Source organism: Trachymyrmex cornetzi, unplaced genomic scaffold, assembly GCF_001594075.2.
Source record: "Trachymyrmex cornetzi isolate Tcor2-1 unplaced genomic scaffold, Tcor1.1 scaffold56, whole genome shotgun sequence".
NCBI lineage: Eukaryota > Metazoa > Arthropoda > Insecta > Hymenoptera > Formicidae > Trachymyrmex > Trachymyrmex cornetzi.
In genome coordinates this window covers 1187572-1205420 of record NW_017299871.1, presented here as the reverse complement: position 1 = coordinate 1205420, position 17849 = coordinate 1187572, and the positions used below count along the sequence as shown (strand labels likewise).

At 42.6% G+C, this 17849-nt stretch overlaps 1 protein-coding gene across 4 annotated transcripts in view; it reads left to right on the top strand.

Moving 5' to 3' along the window:
* Positions 1–6: 6 nt before the first annotated feature.
* Positions 7–17849, top strand: part of Eph (Eph receptor tyrosine kinase) — a 62672-nt gene continuing 44829 nt past the window's right edge. For all 4 annotated transcript variants that reach the window (XM_018514957.1, XM_018514956.1, XM_018514955.1 and 1 more), the window contains exon 1: positions 7–103. The gene's annotated coding sequence lies outside the window, so the exon portion shown is untranslated. The remainder of the gene's footprint in view (positions 104–17849) is intronic.

Genomic DNA, 17849 nt, shown 5'->3' with positions numbered 1-17849 from the left:
GCAGGCCTCCTAGCCACCTGCGCCGCCGTTGCTGCTTCCGCTGCCCACCTTCTGCCGTTGCTGCTGTTGCTAATCTGCCCGCGAGGGACCCAGGCGGAACAAGGTAAGCGCGCTCGTTCGTCCATCCGCTCATTCGCGTTCGTTCGGTTCTCTATTCTCTTCTTCATTACCTTCTTCTGCCTATACCCATCTACGTAGGGCTAATCAACCCGAGATGATGGTCCACGGCGACACCTCAGGTCGCGATACATCGCGTCCGATTGCCACTCTCGGATGTATATACTTAGCCAGATGTATCGGGTTAGGTAGGATCCAAAGCAGTTAGTTAACCGCCCGCACTGCTGTTGCCACGTGATCGACCGATCTGTCGATTGTCTCGAGAAGGCGGAGTTCTTCGATGATCGCTTATCGTCAACTCGAATCGCGGATAACTTAATTATCTTCGCGTCTACTAAAGCTGCCTCTTTTAATCTGGAAATTAAAATACTTTTTGAACTCGTCGATCGTTTTGTTAGGAGAAACAATTTGGTGTAAAGTAACCTCAATTATATAAGTAAATTAAGGTTGGCTGGAAATAATTGTAACGTGATATTACTAAAACAAATTAATATGAATTAATTAATTACGGAAAAGATCTTAGTACGACTATTGTAGTAATAGTCATTTTATATCTCTTTTGTCTAGATTTTGTGAAGTTTGCACGCCATTCTATTAATACAAAAATGACGACAGTTCCAATAGCATGCATTTCACAATTCTAGAGTTCCTTATCAAAATAAAGAAACGAAAAGAATTAATATTGTTTTCTTGAAAATTAGTAAGACGCCGTATTAACTTCACAAACACTCCTTTGTCCTGATCTGAAACATTGGTCCTTCTTTCGACTAACAGAGAAGCGAGCGTAAGAGACACGTTAGTTCGCATCAAGTCGACGTTTCCTGACGCTCCGGTCGTAATTTCACGGCACGGCACGGCGCGGCGGCCGCGTGATTTATTGCACGGAGACGCTGAATACGAAAGGAAGATAGAGAGAGAAAGAAAGACCAAATTGCCACGACACTAATTGCGTACGCGCCGCTATACTTACACACGTCTATCCTAGCGACCGATCACGTGGCGGCTATTGAGAGTTCCTCATCTACCGTAACTCATATTAGATCGTTATTTTATATAATTCGCCTACTCCTTTTTTTTCGTCTCTTTGTAATCCCGTGAGATAAAAGTCTCTAGTTCTTATTTAACATCTCTTTTAATATTGTGATATATACGCTGCAGCATAAGGATTGAAGAGATTGTTTTTATATTAGCGAAACTTTTATGTGTGTTTAATATTCTTCATGAAAGAACGATTTTGCCAAAGTATCTAAAGAAGTTAGATGCAAATCTGAAAATAATTTCGTCGAACCATCAAGATAATTACGTAGGAATCTCAAGCAACGCTGCAAAAACTTTTGACATTCTGGCAACCAGTTTTTGAACGTCCTACATAATTATTTTGATAGCTAAATCTTTAGATACTTCATCAAAATCGTTCTTTTATAATCTGACGACCTCTTATTCTTATATTCCTCTCGAACTCATTTTATTCTATTCCAAGTATATTCGGATGAAAACGAGGGGAAGGAATTTAAGGTACACTTACATTAATTAAGTTCTTTGTTTCTCTTCTGTCCTTAATCGCGATATAATTCCTCGTCGCATTGAGATTCACGGCAACGCATTTTTAATTTTCTTTTTCTTCGCTCCTCCCTTTTTTTCCTTCTTACGAGCACCAAGTCAGTGTCTCGAGGCGATGGATGTTGTTTGCTCGGATAAAGGATTCTTCTGTGTGCACTGCCCTCGTCCCGATCGTTGCGAACGTGATTTAACGGAGCCAAGATTGGCCTTCCAGTCCCATTATGCGTTTCTGAAGATCATCCACACGGGCTACCCGGAACGTTTTCCATATTTTAACTGAAAAAAAGCTTGGCGCCTCGGGCATCTCGATGGCTCGCCCTCTCCGCGGTCTCTCTCATTCTCTCCTTTCGTACAGGGGAATAACGATAATTTCGTAATGCGGACCAATCTTCCGAATTGCAAGATCATCCGAGGTGCCGGTAGTTAGCGTTCAGGGATTAAAAGGGGATCGTTTCGTCGCGCTTTTGGGGACGGTCGGCGCGGCTCGAGACATAGAGACGCCTTCAACTCGACCAGCAAACTCGCGGCGCCCCGCCTTATTTTATACAATGTGGTTTTGGAGCGTTTATGTAAAATAAAATGCACACGAGCGTTTGAAACCCTCCGATTACGGGCGGGGAATTTAAACACTAGAAATTAGTGGAAAATGGAATAATAGAGCTTCTCACATTGAAATATAATCCTCTCCCTCTTTCCTCCTAATATTTATTACATATTTTTGATGATTATAGGAAAAAAAGATTTAACTTCTTATATTATATGAAACATAATTTGTATCAATTTACAAATATTTTCTAAATCTGAATCACATTAATCCGAATTATACCACTGGTAATCAGTGAATTCACAGGGAAATGTAATCAATGAAAAATCAATGGAACTTTATCTAGCTAATCTTGTTTTAGTATATAAATTCAATGTATATAGTATTGAAACGTGCAAATATTGATATTTTAATTATACACTACGCAAACTTCCTTTTTGAATTTCACTGATTCAAATTTAGAGAATGTCTTGGATGTAAGGAGCCATCTGTTCTTTATGTTTGACTAGATAATAATCAAGACCCTCCCCTCCGTTCGCGTATTCCTTGTTCTTGGCAAATTTCGGCTGTTTCAGTTTCGAGATCTTCAAATTACATCCTGCGCGATCGCGGCCACCGCGGACATAGCCGCGGCAAGTTTCCCTGGCTGCCCCTCGGGAGTTCTTCTCCCCCTCCCGGTACGTAACGCGTTTAATGGAACTTACCAAGGATCCGTTCCCAGTGGACCGTGTCTGCCGATGGAGGCGGCTAACTTCGTTTCCCCCGACTTGCACGAAACGCGAGCTCCTCGTTATCCTTACCCCCACGATATCTTCCCGCTGCTCTTCCTTCCGCCATCGCCGTCGCCGCTGCTGCTAACATTCGCGAACTTTATCCTTCGATCGCACTCGTGCGATCATTACCTTAGTTCCCGAACTTTACAGGCATGTGCGCAACCGTTACTTCGAGAATATCGTTTGCTTCGAGAGCTTGCTCGCGAATTATCGGAACTTAACATTTTTCATCGACGTGTGACATTTTGCGAGATCAAGTTCTTAAACTACTTACCGTGTGAAGTTTTGAATGCACATGTTCCTTTGCTGTTTATCCTCTCGCTATATACCATCGATTCAGATCGGCCGGTGTGAAGTTGGCACCCCATTTTGAAAAAAATCGATATTTTATACAGTTCCGTTTGCACCCACAATAGTTCTACAGTTCCTGCTAAGTTTCAACAATAGTTCCGCTGATTTAGCTAAAAAAAAAAAATTGTATAAATGGGGTGCCATCTTCGCGTGGCACCCCAAGTATCGCAAAGATTAATTTTTATCACGAAATTCTAAAGTTCTCGAAGAGTTCTACAGTTCCTGCTAAGTTTTAACAATAGTTCCGCTGATTTAGCTAAAAAAAAAAAAAAAAATTTTATAATTGGGGTGCCAACTTCGCGTGGCACCCCAAGTATCGCAAAAATCAATTTTTATCACGAAATTCTAAAGTTCTCGAAGAGTTCTACAGTTCCTGCTAAGTTTTAACAATAGTTCCGCTGATTTAGCTAAAAAAAAAAAAAAATTTTATAATTGGGGTGCCAACTTCACACCGGCTTCAGATCGGCGATTAATTGGTTTTTTAACATTAGCAAAATTGGTGGAACACCCATAAATATACGTTGTGTAATTATAGTATATTTATTTTCTAAAAATTAAAAACACTTAAAATCTACGTGTTTAAACGAAATAATAGAAGTATTTATGATCACAAAATTTTTAGATCGGTATTTATGATCGATTCTTATATTTAAGTCTGTCTTACATACAATCTTAAGATGTCATGAACTAGTTCAAGAGTCGTATTAGCTTCTTAAGACTTAAGGTCTTGAAATAAGAACGAACTATGAATTTAGAAAAGTTAGCTTAGATTACTAATAATCTCTCGATTATACATAGTTTAGCCTCGCCTTTTCATACAGACGATTGAGTTCTTTCGAGGATTTTAGACGAACCCAGTTCTGTAATACGGCAGTCGAAACTCAATTACTTTCTCGAAGCAAGGCCCTCGAACGCTACGGTACCATGTTCGCTACTACCGTCCACTCGCGTTCCGAACTCATTTACTGCAGAGGCGAGTCCATCGTTTTGCTCGCCGACGATGCGATCGTCGAGAGAGCCGGCGAAACCCCACCCAAGACTCGAAACTTGCTTTCATTCGATTCCACTGCACATTAGCGAACATTAGCCGAGAGCCGATGCGAAATCAGAAGTGGACGAAATCGAAATTGCGATAGATGAAAAACTTTCCTTCCGTTCTTCTCTCCCGCATTTCATTCCTCGCTAATTTCTCCACTGATTCCTTTACCGTAAATACATTAATCGCTACCACGACGCAGTTTTTCTCGGTGAACTCCTCAAGAGATTGATTAAATTTTAACGAATTCCGGTATGAGCGATCTCTTTCATTACATCTCTCGTCGTATCACGCGCAAGTTTCGAATGCTCTTTCGCAGTGTCTCACGCGTTTTGCAGGAATATAGAAGACGGAGTGAGTTTTCCTCTTCGGCAGTAGTGACGAAGAAGTTAGCGATTCCCCGGTGCAGGAGCGACATCGGGATATCGGGAGCAAGGAGCGGCGGTGACGGGCGGTAGCCGGGAACGGGTCTCGCGAGAGAGGCAGTCCTCTTCCCGAGCAAACTCGATTGCCTCCGCGAAAAGGCAGAAAGACTTGTTCGAGCTGCGCTCGTGGCCGTGCGAGAGCCCAGCTCGTCGCTTCTACTCCTTCCTCCTTCGGCTCCTTCTCTCATCCTTTCTCATTCCTTCTTCTCTCCCGGCTGTTGCCTCTCATCTCTCTCTCTCTCTCTCGTCTCTTACTATCTCAGGGCACGGTGAGTAAGAGACGCGGCAACGCCGCAGGAATGCCCCCGGCCAACCCACCGCATGCATACCTGTACAACCTACTACTCTGATCCTGGGCCCCGACTGTATACGAAGAAAGCCTGGCAGCATCCTATCGGTCCGACAAGGACGGAGTAGGACTTGTCCTCTATCGTTTGAGAAGTAAAGGGAAGGACGGGAAAGAAAGAGGCGGAGAGAGATAGAAGGAAGGACGGTGCCTGGCTCTCTTCGTATACACGTGTACGTGAAGGTGGAAGCGAGGGCTTATGATTCCGGCCCCCCCCCCCCTTCCCCCTTGTGTGCGTTGCCCATGCGCGAGGAAAAGATCACACGACGAATGTAGGCTACTCTCATTGACCGAACTCGACAGCGCTATGGTATCGTCGTTCAAACGAGAGAAAGACATGGAAAGAGATTCAGAGAGAGAGAGAGCGAGAGAGAGGGGAGGGCAAGAGGAATCTGCGATGGTATCTCTCCAGACGCATCATAGCGAAAATGCATCTATCGCGAAATTGACTGTATTACAAATCGGCGCTCCTTTGCACCATTATGCGGATTTGTGAAGTGTTCGCACGATATTCCATTAATATAAAATTATTCATGATATTTCCAGTAGCATTCTTTTTATAGTTTTACAGTAAAAATAAAAAAGACTTTCGCATTTTTTATACTAAAAAAATCAAAGTTGAAAAAGCAGCAGCCGCAATTGATACCGAAATTACCGAGAATCGATTTAGGTATCAATAAAAAACGAATATATGATGCTTGAAAAATTAATATATTCAAGTTATCAAATATCGTTATTGAAAACCTATCAACGTGGATACGACGTTTCACTTATATCGTTGGAGAATTGATTCGATCGATATCCACGGATAGACAGAGCGTTCGATCACACTGTCGGTCGATCTTCCAAATCGGCTCTGTGGCGGCCGAAAAAAACTTCATATTTTTAACTCGACGCTGTCGTATACTCTTTCCTCTGTCTCGCTCTCTCTTGTGAAATATCAATGCGATTTAAATATTCAATATCATTGGCGACGTGCAATATCTGCTCTCGGTGGCCCAAACTGTGGCACAGGCCACAAAGGGGCGATCCAGTACAACCTGCCAGAATAAAAATCAGTATTTTTTCATCCCGACGGTTTTTGTTTCGTCAGATGATTGGACGAAACCGCGCCCCTCTCGTTCTCGTCGCCCCTCCCCTTTTAATGCCAATCTTACTCCTATAAATACACCGGGTCGAGCTTTCCGCAGCTGGACCACCGCAATTTCGCTTCCGTCGAAAGGAAACCGTCATCGGTGGTCCCTTTGTCGCGCGTTTCCTCTTCGTAGATTTTCCAACGACGATGACGGCGAGATGCAGCTCGATCGCGCCGCAGAGACAAATAAACTTGTCAAACTCAGGGTGAAGCGGGAAAAACGTGCGCGCGAGAGTTAGAGAGACACTACGTGATACATATATGTGTATATATCTTTCTACATGTGCATACATATATGTGTGTGTGTGTGTGTGTGTGCACGTTTATGTGTGTAAACGCGCTTTAAATGTATGCGCAACTTGGTGCAAAACGAGCATTGCGCGAGACGAAACGCGATATGCACGCACCGGGTACACGACTGAACATAAATTTTAATCACGGAGAAAAATCTCACAAGTGAGATGAAAGAAAAGAGAGGAGAAGGAAGGACGTCAGTTAAGAAGAGAAAGAGACAGGTATAGAGATATATAGAGAAGTTAGGCATGCCGCCCAGTAAAACGCCTCGAATAGCGGGGCCCGAAGTACGCCAACGACGAACGATTTGCGTTAGCCCCCCGTGTGTGTTACGTGTGTTTCCCCATTTCAGACGAGCAAGTATTCAAACCGGTATAATTTCCGTGAGCTCGAGAGCTTCGATGCTGTAGGCCAGGAGTGTCAAGCTCGGTTCTTTAGCTTCAACATTTAAATTTGTTCATAATTGATTGCTAAATGCCTCGTTAATATGCGTTCGCGATATAACGTTGCAGAAGAATAAAATATGTCCTGTAAATTGCAAATTTAATTTATACGTGGGCAGTTTGATAAGTCGATGATTCCTTTTCCTTTTTTTTTTAAATCAAAATTCTACTTATTTTTTAATACAGTCCTCTTCCTTTTAAAAAGTCATTGACTTATCAAACTGCCCACGTAAGCAAACTAAAGAAGAATTTAATGAGAAACTAAAAAAAATGTTGAGGATTAATTAAAAATTAAATAAATAACTTATATATATATATAATCTCTAATTTATTCATAATATGTAAATCTTCTCAAGTTGATTGATTATTTACTGGACAGCTTCAATATTGTTCTTTCACGTTATCCCTGCGAGAATAAACTGATCTCATGGAACTCATATTTTCAATAATTTTATTACGGAACGTGAGGAAGGCAGGTTTGCAATTTGTTGGGCAGACAATATGTGAGGATCGAACGAGACGAATTGCTTCGGGAAAGTGGTATATATCGATGTGTATATGCCCGATGCGCCCGGCATTTTATATAGGTATTTCACCCCCTGTTTTTACACCCCCCCGCATGTGCCGTCGTCTAACAGCGCGCTTTCGTTTCTTCCTCGTTGCATCTCTCCACCCTTCTTCATCCCCATAAAGTCTCTCGAGGCGTCGCGACGAGGCGAGGGCGTGAGCGTCGGCTGGTTACATTTCCTAGCAGACCATTATTTCTCTCTTACACCTACGCGCGCGTGCGAACACGCCTCATCTACACACATATACGTAGACGCACACACACACACACACACGCACACGAATCGGCACGGTACACCGCGCGAGCTCCGGATATTTTCTCCCTTTTTGCCCCCGCTACTACATTACCTTTTCCGAGCAGCAGGGAGTTAGGAGTGTCTCGCTGCATATTAATGAAAAAATTTGTGACTTCCCTCCGTCATCCAGCAGCAGCAGCAGCAGCAGCCGTTGCCGCAGCCGTCGCACCTGCGAAAAAAGGAAGAGCTGGAAAAAGAAACGAGTGATTTCTCACCGCTGTTGGATCCTCCATCTCTTCTCGCGACTGCGTCTATCCCTTTGAATATATGTTTCTTGCTCCTTTTGTACACGACCAGCGCCGTTATAATGATACCGTAAATAAGATATCTAGTACAGTAAGAATGTTTTGTTTCGAAGCGAACAATACTTGAACATGTACGACTAGAGTAAGGAAGACTATAGCGAGTGTAGTCAGACTGTAGTGAGACTGTAGTCAGTTATATGCGTCGAATGAACAAGTTGACATTCTAAATAATTCATTCATGTTTTCCAAGTTGGGTCTCTTAGCATCGAGATAACCCTTGACTTATGTCGCGATGCATAGAATGATATTTCCTCTTCCGTATATCAAAAAATGGGAGCAGTTCTTGATCGAGATGAAAGCTCTACGGTCGAGGGCGACACATTGAATGTCCATCAACGTGATATACTGCAACTAACTAATAGCGTTTTCGAGTGCAGTAAGTTTGAACCCAACTCAGGTTAATTCGAAAGTACCATTTGATCTCGTTCGATCAAAAATCAAAGTAGAGCGTATGACGTCATTAATTCGACCTGGGTTGGGTTCAACCACGTTGCACTCGAAAACGCTATAAGGTTCGGGTTCAGCGAATAAGCGGAACGGTTGGATCAGGCACGAAGGTCTCACGTGTATCGAAACGAGTTTGGCGTCGTGTATTCGTGCGGAACACGATCAGGTGCGCGTAAGTGCATTTCTAAGACTGCGTAATAGCTACTCCGTTTAGGTGGCGAGCCGGTTGCATTCGTGAACCCGCGCTTTTAACGCGGACGAAGCATTTAATGTCGCGCGTGGTAATAAACGTTAGCGTTTATGAATTTAACGCGCGCGAGTGTACGAGAAAACACCGAGGTTTCAAGATTTTAACACGGCCATGTTTCAAATTCCGCTAATCCGACTGTTATCTCGATCGTAACGCGTTAAAACTTCAGCTCGAGAAATGACTCTCCGCGCTCATGTAGCGTCATGTAAAACGCGTCGTTATCGTATCGATATTTTCTGTAAACTCTTGGATTACCGTACTAAGTTCCGAAATGTGACGTTTATCGTCTCGTTTATTTATTCGAGTAGGGTGCGTTACAAGAAACTCTGTAATAGCCGCGTAAACGACATCATCGGCTATCGAATATCAAGACACTTTGGATGACCCGAGATTTGGACGTACTTTGACAAGATCGTTCGCCGTTTCCATTGCGCGGACCACCGAGGTCACCGTCGATGGAACTCGACCGGGTGATTCGAGGGAGAAATGAAACGAGATAACTTATGCGCGGCGCTGACTCAGGTTCCTCGTTATTTCGGATCGTGTCATAAAATCTCAGTCTTAACAACGCACATGCGAGGATATACCCCACCCTGTAAGCTGGAATTGAAAGATTCCTGGGAACGTCGACCGGCTGAAAGAAAGAGAGAAAAAGAGAAAGAAAGAGAGCGAAAGGAAAGAGAAACCGCAAATATCTCCTTCGACCGCGAGAGCGAACGCTTTGCTAATGAACCCTCTCATCGCCCTCATCGTGCTGATTAACGACTCCTTGAACGAACCGACCAGCCTTCCTTGATCAATATCGCGTTTTTTTTTAGGAAATTACATCTGCGTGAATGGCCATCGCCGTGACTCAATCGAATCCCGCGATTCTATTTTATAATTATTTCTACGAATCGCCGGTGTCTTCGTCCATTCGAATCCATTCATTTTGAAGGCTGTTAATAAAATTCCATGCACCGCTATATATTAGTAAAAATCACGACATAGCGGTGCATTATTTATCGCACAGGACTTTTTGTTGCATGCAATTAAGTAGCTTTTTGCAATTGGATGCATCAAAGTGATAATCTTGATTTTTATCTGTTTCCCATTCCCAAGTTCTTGATTATATTCATTATCAGTGACATGCTAAAATAATTTATAAAGCAAGTACTACCTTCTGGGAACACATCGTACAATTAATCGAACATGTTTGTAGACTGAAGCTCGATTCGTCATCCGAATTCCAAGGATACGTTCTCCGACAAAGCGGACACTTTTATGGAAGGCGCTATATCGTGACGCGGAAGAATCAGTAGCATAAGGAACGAGGACAAAAAGAGACGAAGGGAAAAAGTGGAAAAAAATAATTATATTCGCCATTGCTCGCCCATAAAAAGGAGCATAATGAGTGAACCGTTAATAAAATAATTATAATATTGGGAGCTTGGTAATAGATTCTTGGAACGCATTAACCGGTCTCCTCTCCCCCCCCCCCCTCTCTCTCTCTCTCTCTCGCTCTCGATAAATCGTGCTCGCAGCGTGTATACCAAGCAAGGGAGAGAAACGCCTGTGCGCTTATGCACGCGTGCAAGACACGTGCAAAATCGTGGCACATCGCGATCGGGCACCAACCATGTATACACACATAGGTACGCTCAGATACACACAGATACACATGTAAATACTCGTGCGCATGTGGTAGCAGCCACAGGAACGCTTCGACGTGTATCTAATATTCTCGGTATGTGAAAATTACCGGGCCGTATAAACTGCCGATCGGACAGGTGGCTGACAAATCGCGTTGAGGAAAATATACGAGGTGTCCCACGTTTTCCCCGCCTCGCCTTTCATGGTCCTTCGACCTTATATATATATTTGGAATATTTCTCATCTATGTGCAATTGTGACGATCGAGAATTATTTTTTTCCCCCCCTCGGCGTTGTTGATTAAGCCGGATATATATGTGCCGATCCCGTCTCGTTCGCATGTGGGGATTATTGATACGCGGGATTACTGACCCGCATAAATCTCGGATAAAAGCAGAGCGTCGCGACGCGGCACCGGGTAGCGGCAATTTTCCGATGATTTTCGTTGATCGCTTCGGCGAATCGGCGATGCGGTAGAAAAATAATAAAGCGTAGGCGAGAGGAACGGGACGCGATGTGGCCCGCCCGATTCTAACGAGATATTTATCCTCTTTTTTTTTTTCGCCGGTCGCACCGGTGAGATCGCGCCGAGCCAATTAAAAAGAATAACGAGAAATATAATCGGTCGAATCGAAGTCGGTCCGGTCCGGCTCGGCTCTTTCCCTCCCCTCTTTCGGTCCTCAGGACAGAGGAGACGATTTTTCGGTAGACATTTAGATCGATTAATTTAATTATCGCGATCACGGCATAGGGATGCCTCCTTGTAGAGATCGCGTGGTAATTTACATAGTGATGTGAGATTCAGCAATTTGAAAAACCGGACCAGTGCGCGGCGCAAACACGGAAGAGACCGAATCACCCTGGCGTTCGACGAGAAATGATCAAGAACGAGGCGAAATCGGGCTGAAGCATGTTGTCAAGCGCATTTATTTTTCTTCCCTGATGATGTGAACCTGGAGAGAGTGAGAAAGACAAAGAGATTGAAGGGACCAGATCGATCGTACGGTTCACTTTGTCCGACGATCGTTTGGGACGATTAATTTGATTATCGCGGTCTGATAGCAATTTACATAGTAATACGCGACTTAAGTCCGCGAGAAAAAAAAAAGAAAAGAGAAAGGAGTTTGGCAGAGAGGTGAGGTGTATTGAACGAATCAAGCAAAAGGAAGGGCGAAAAGAGAGAGACGAGCTCTCGTAGTCACACGGTCGCCAAATCCTCCGCTTACACACGTCTCCTCGTTGTTTTAGATTAGAGAATTCGATTATCGCTGTCGCGTCTGGGACGGAAGGTTTCTATTCCAAAAAGCCTCACACGATGTGATTTACATGCTAATACAGAAACCGCTCTTTATCTTTCTCTCTCCTCCCTCCCTCTCTCTCTCTCTCTCTCCCTCTCTCGTTCTCTCATGGGCACATGCACGCGCCGCGGCACGGGGGTCGTAAGATAAATTAAAGCCCGCTTTACACTACGAAGGCTGCATCGTCGCGGCTGCACGTATCATCCACCGTTAATACCCACCGGGAAAATTTATGAACGGGTAAAGGATGATGAGGAAAGGGAGATGGTTCTTGTTTATTTGGATTTGGTTGGTTGGACTATACGATGCGCGGAAACAAATATAATAAATATTTCGGCGAATTGGCCTTATCCCAACATAAATGATTGATACAACTTGGCTTCTGATTTTCTTTATTTCTTTTTTTCGTTTGCTAATCATTTACGTTTGTTCTTATTTATGATGATACGTAGCTAATTTACATTCAGAAAGCTAAAATATGAGAAATTTAGTCATTTAATATCGTCGCATTGTAATTCATTTTTGTCAATTTTTTTATTGTTTACTTCTTTTTACTTTATTACTTTTCATATATTACTCGTCTAATGGTTTCTTCTCTGCCGCGTTTCTTTCGTATCTTTCATCTGGATTTATGTAATTGCTTTTATGAGATCTTTTTTCTGTCACGTATGTTCACATGAATTTTTAGAAGGTTTATCTTTAAATATTAATAAGCTCTTCTCTCTTTCCTCTTCTCTTTTTTTATGCCAAAAACACACAAAGAATGAGAATGCGAAGAAGAAGAAAGAGAACTCGAGGAGAGAGATGGATAAGAGGGTGGGTTTGGGAAGTGCCGGGGCGGAAACAAAAGAATGGGGGGATGTAACTTGAAAAGCACAATTGAAATTCAAGATCCATATGCAAAGAGCGCCGCTGGCAGGAGAGGGAAAGGAAGTTGGAAGATAGGAAACGAAGAAAGAAGAAAGGAGAGACTCTATATCGAATAATCTAATTCCCCTATCTCTCTTTCTCCCCCTCCCCCTCCTCTCTTCTCTATCGTTCTCTCGAGGACCACTTGGTTTCCCGCGATATCGAGAGAGAGAGAGAGAGAGAGAGAGAGAGAGAGGGGGGGGGAAGAGAGAGAGCTATTTTCTAAATAATTGATTTAACATGTGTACATACATTATACGCAAACATAATAACGCTATGTAAATGGTAATTCCAGCCATGCGACGCTGGTCCATGGCGTGGGCCGAGTTCAGAACCACGTCCTACCATCGCGTCGCATCCGTATCCCCTTTACCTTCCCCCCTTTACCTTCACTGCCGCCTTTCTTATGCCGCCCAGTCGGACTCACGTTGGTAAGCTGGAGGTCTGCGGGACCCCGCAGAGACGGGAGACTGGGGGTTAAGTTACCGAGCACCTCATATTTTTTCGTCCTCCCGGGGAATCTTCCCTTTTTCTCGTCCCCACGTTATTTTTCCCCTCACTCGCCCATCATTGGAGAAGAGTAATTTCGTCTACGAGAGATTCAGAGAGCTACTTCCGCGATCGGGAGGATTAGGAAGGGGCGACGAAGCCTGACGCGATAAATGAAGTCGAGGAATAAATTTTGGGGTGGAAATCGACATCTGTGTATTATACGTTCAGATTCTATATACATCTAAATTTTCCAGTAACCTTTCAAGCCTGATGATTATGATAATAAGTTGTTTTAATTACCGTATATTTATCAAATTCCGTTTTTAAAAAAGAGAGAAAGAAATACATTTTAAGAAAAGAAAGCATATAATTATTTAATGTACATTAATGTTTAAGGGAGGTTCTAAGATCAATTACCTTTTATTCTTATCTATTATTAGTTATTTTCTTAAATAGAAATGATAAAGATATATTCAACAGAGTTCTAAGAAAAATTAGACCCTAAGATATCTTCTCAAGATATCTTCTTTTCCTCAATTTATCTAGTAACTTTATTTAGCCAGCGTAAATATGAAAGTCGTCGCAATGTATCTATATCAAACTACGCGTTGATTATATCACGACGATCCCTTTTATACAATGCGGATTAGACTGGGGATCCCCATTGGGACATATGCGTAGCTCGCACAATGAGTCAACGACACCCTGCCAAACGATTCGAGGTACGATACACCGATACTAAAGAAGGGATGCACATAGATGGACGGTAACGGATGAGTGAGAATTGAGGAAAAAAGAGAAAAAAAGAGAGAGAGACTTAAAGAAAAGATAATTGATAGAAAGAAGAAGAGAGGGGCAGAGAGGGATTCTGACAAATTGGAAGGCTGTTAAAGCAAAGGCACGGAGGCGTCGCTCGTTGGAACTGAAGGAGAGAGGAAGATTTCTATACATTGGACGAGAGAGGAAAAAAGAATCCAGGAGAGAGAGAAAGAGAGAATAAGTCGGAAAAAGACAAGCCGCGCGACATTCGTGTCACGATGGGCCTCGTAGCAGCATTTTTAGAGCCGAAATAAAGTGGAAGAACGAACGTACACCGTCTCTTGAATATCCGCTGGGCGCGCGTCGGAAGACGTAGGTGGTCTCTCTTCTTAGCGTACCCTCTCTTTCCGTCCCTCTCTTCTTCTCTCACTGTCGCGTCGTTCTCATTCTCGTTCGTTTCTTCGCTCGTTCATTCCGTACTCGTTCGTCTACACCGCGCGGCTGATCTACCGAACCAGTTGAGCGAGAGCGCAAATGTTGGCAGATTATGGGTGTAGAACTCTAGATGTACCGCAGTAGCACAAAAGTCCGCCATATTTGATCTAATAACCATCGTATTTAAGAATTATTACTCTGAAATTAAATGAATCATATATTTAAGAATTATTACTCTAAAATTACTACTTCACTTTAGAGTGGAATCTAATTCTTAAAAATTGATAATTGAGTCACTCTTTTTCAGTATTGATATTCAATGATTGCTCTTTAGAATTAGATTCCACTCCAAAGATTTCAGAGAGTAAACTTACTCTCTAAATCTGAATCAGTGGATAGTCACTAATTACCCAGTGGCATACTTAACACTGATAATCAGTGAAGTTCAACTAAAAAAGGAAGAATGTTGAGCATTATATAACTAAATACTGACATTTGCACGTTAATTTCAATCTTCCAATACCGTATTCATTAAATTTAAGCATTAACAAAACAAGGTTAGTTAGATCAATTTAAGCATTAATCAAAACAAGGTTAGTTAGATCATATAATAAAAATTAGCTAGGTTAGGGATCTCATATTTAATTCACTGATTACCAATGGCATACTTGGCACTGATATCAATTATTATCCACTGATTCAGATTTAGAGAGTATACTTTTTCACTTATTCATTTATTTATTAAGCTTATTTATTATTTATCACTTACTTATTGGGCGATAGACCATCAAGTAAAAAATCGCGGTCGAAATAGTCAATATGAAAATTGTCGGCATTCAGCTTAGATGAAAGGATTGTGCTACTCTAGAGTTCTAGTTAGGTGAACGCACATACGCCCCTCACCGCACATGGACTATTCGAGATGTGGAATTGCGAAACGTGACTTCCTCGCTCGCGAAGACCATCCGGACATCCCAGTTCTCTCCGAGGTTCTCTCACTGCTGATCGATCGTCGCGTGTATGTGACGCGCGCCGTACGATTTGCAATTCAACTCGTCAACGTCGGCGCGATGGCCAACCGTTTAGTGTCGCGATTGTGATCGGAATGACTCAGTAATCAAGATGTTCTAAGAGAGATTCCAGATAATTAACAAGAACATAATTTATTTAATTACGAGAGAGAGAGAGAGAGAGAGAGAGAGAGAGAGAGAGAGAGAGAGAGTCAGTTGTAACTTAATTTTTTTAATTACCATGAGAGAATAATTGCTTCTTTAATTTTCGTGTCACGTTCAATTTGAAAACATCTTCATTTATTGATTGTAGCTACTTTTAAACGTTTCGCGATGTACCATCGTTGGACTCGCGAAATACAATAATAGTCGTAGTCGATCGAGCGATACGATCGAATAGACCGACTGTTTCAAGCGGATATTTCGTTAAACCGTAAGAATCGTAGAGCGAAGATGGAGGCGAGATACGAAGCGGCCTCGCCCGACGCTACGTACAAAATGCAAACCGCTCGGGATAAAGATGGAATCTGGATAACGGTATCAAAATCTGGAATACCTCCTCGATGCGCGAGCACGATGGGAAACGCGAGCGACGGTGAGCCCGTAACGTCGCCCGTTCGCGTTTACGTGTCCGTGCCGATCTTGATGAAACCTGTGACGATCTTGCTCTTCTCCGAGAGAAAGAGAAAGAGCGAAGATCCTGGAAGCTGCGCACACACGAAATCTCCGAGTTGCCGCTCGTGAGAGTCGGGCATTAGCGGGAACCGACACCGCGGGTGGGTTTCGGTGAATGATAACCGCGGAACGGTAACGATATTATATCGTTGTGGGATCAGGCCCGTTGATCTCGTTTGCGTATATGCGTGCGCGCGCGCGTGCGGAAGACGAAATCGTAATCTTAATCGTCCTCGTGACGGGCAACAGGTTCTCTTGAGCTCGCGATTCAATCGTCCATCTCTTTGGATATACAAGCGCGAGGGGTCGACCCTCTTATATATATATGTGAGGACCGTACGGAAAGACAGGCTCGTTACGTCATTCACCCATCTCCTTCTTCTGGCGACCTGAGCTATTGATTTATCATCGCGAGAAACGATTTCTTTCGTCGTAGGGAGGATGAGCGAGCGCGCGAGTCGCTCTCTGATTAGAGGTATGCATTGTGCATCGATCGATGGTTAATGGACAGAAGGAGAGAAAGACAGAACGGTGTCGCCTTACGCAAGCTAGATTGGAAGTCACGGGAGATAAGCTGAGCAGCCGATGTCGGCAGCCGAGTCGATCAGGGTCGACAGATCCCTGAAGGTTCGGACTTCGGAGACGAGAAAGAGGAGATTGGACCTCGGCTCTCGCGGTGTCTCTTTTAGCTCGTTAACTACTGACGCGATCGTTTGAACCGAAACACTATATGTCAGGACGTAATTTCAGTATTTCTTCAATATAAAGACTGTCAATCTTGATGTAAGCTACCTGAGTTCTCGGATATAAGTTGCCTGAGTTTAATTGCGAAAGATTCGGTACCCAAGTAAAAAATTAATCAGAAATTGACTGGTTAAATTCTGGCTTGTTCAGATTGTAACTAGGCAGTAAATTTAACCAGTTTCTAATCAGATTTTCTCAGAAATTTTTCTGGTAAAATAAAATTTTAAAAAATGATATAAAATCTTTTTTTAATTTATTATTTTTTATTGAAAGTATCTAAACCTGACGCAACTTTTATTAATTAATCGTAATTTTCTATTATACTTTTATTTTTTTTATTTATTGGGTTCTGAATCTGAAATCTCAGGATTACGAGTTATATGTAATAATAAATTAACACACTTTCTAAAAGGGTTAAACAACTTAACGTATAATTAATTTCCTTTTTTTTCGAATATACAATTAATTTTCCGCAATTGATAAAAGATTTATTACGAGTATTTATACTCGGCTTTAAAACTTACTTAACTTTGTCGAATACTTGCGCCTTTCATCGATTATGTCGATTTCGCTGTCGCAGACGATGCGAACACTTTGAGAGAAATCTCACGCTAACTAATTACCACACCGCCGTATCTAATCGAAGTTAAACCATTCAATATTAGATTTGCATCCGTAACACGGTTTCTACTCACTTTCAGCAAATATGACATAGGTATACCGCGACGGATCAGCTTACTTCGTAGATAGTATCGCGAAACAAATTTGTGTTAAAACGAGGTCGACCCCCAAACCGACTTGAAAACATGTGCATGAGGGAAAGTACAGCGTTATCGTCCTCGGATACCACTTCAGTCGAGAACGTTTTATAAGTGGGGACTTCTTTTGCTGATCGATAAGATCAGATTCCTTTCTCGTTTGAATAATATGAAAAATCGAGATGGATAGATAAATGGAAGGAATAAGAGGAACCGTGCTGGATACGTCCCGGGTAGATTCGGGATAA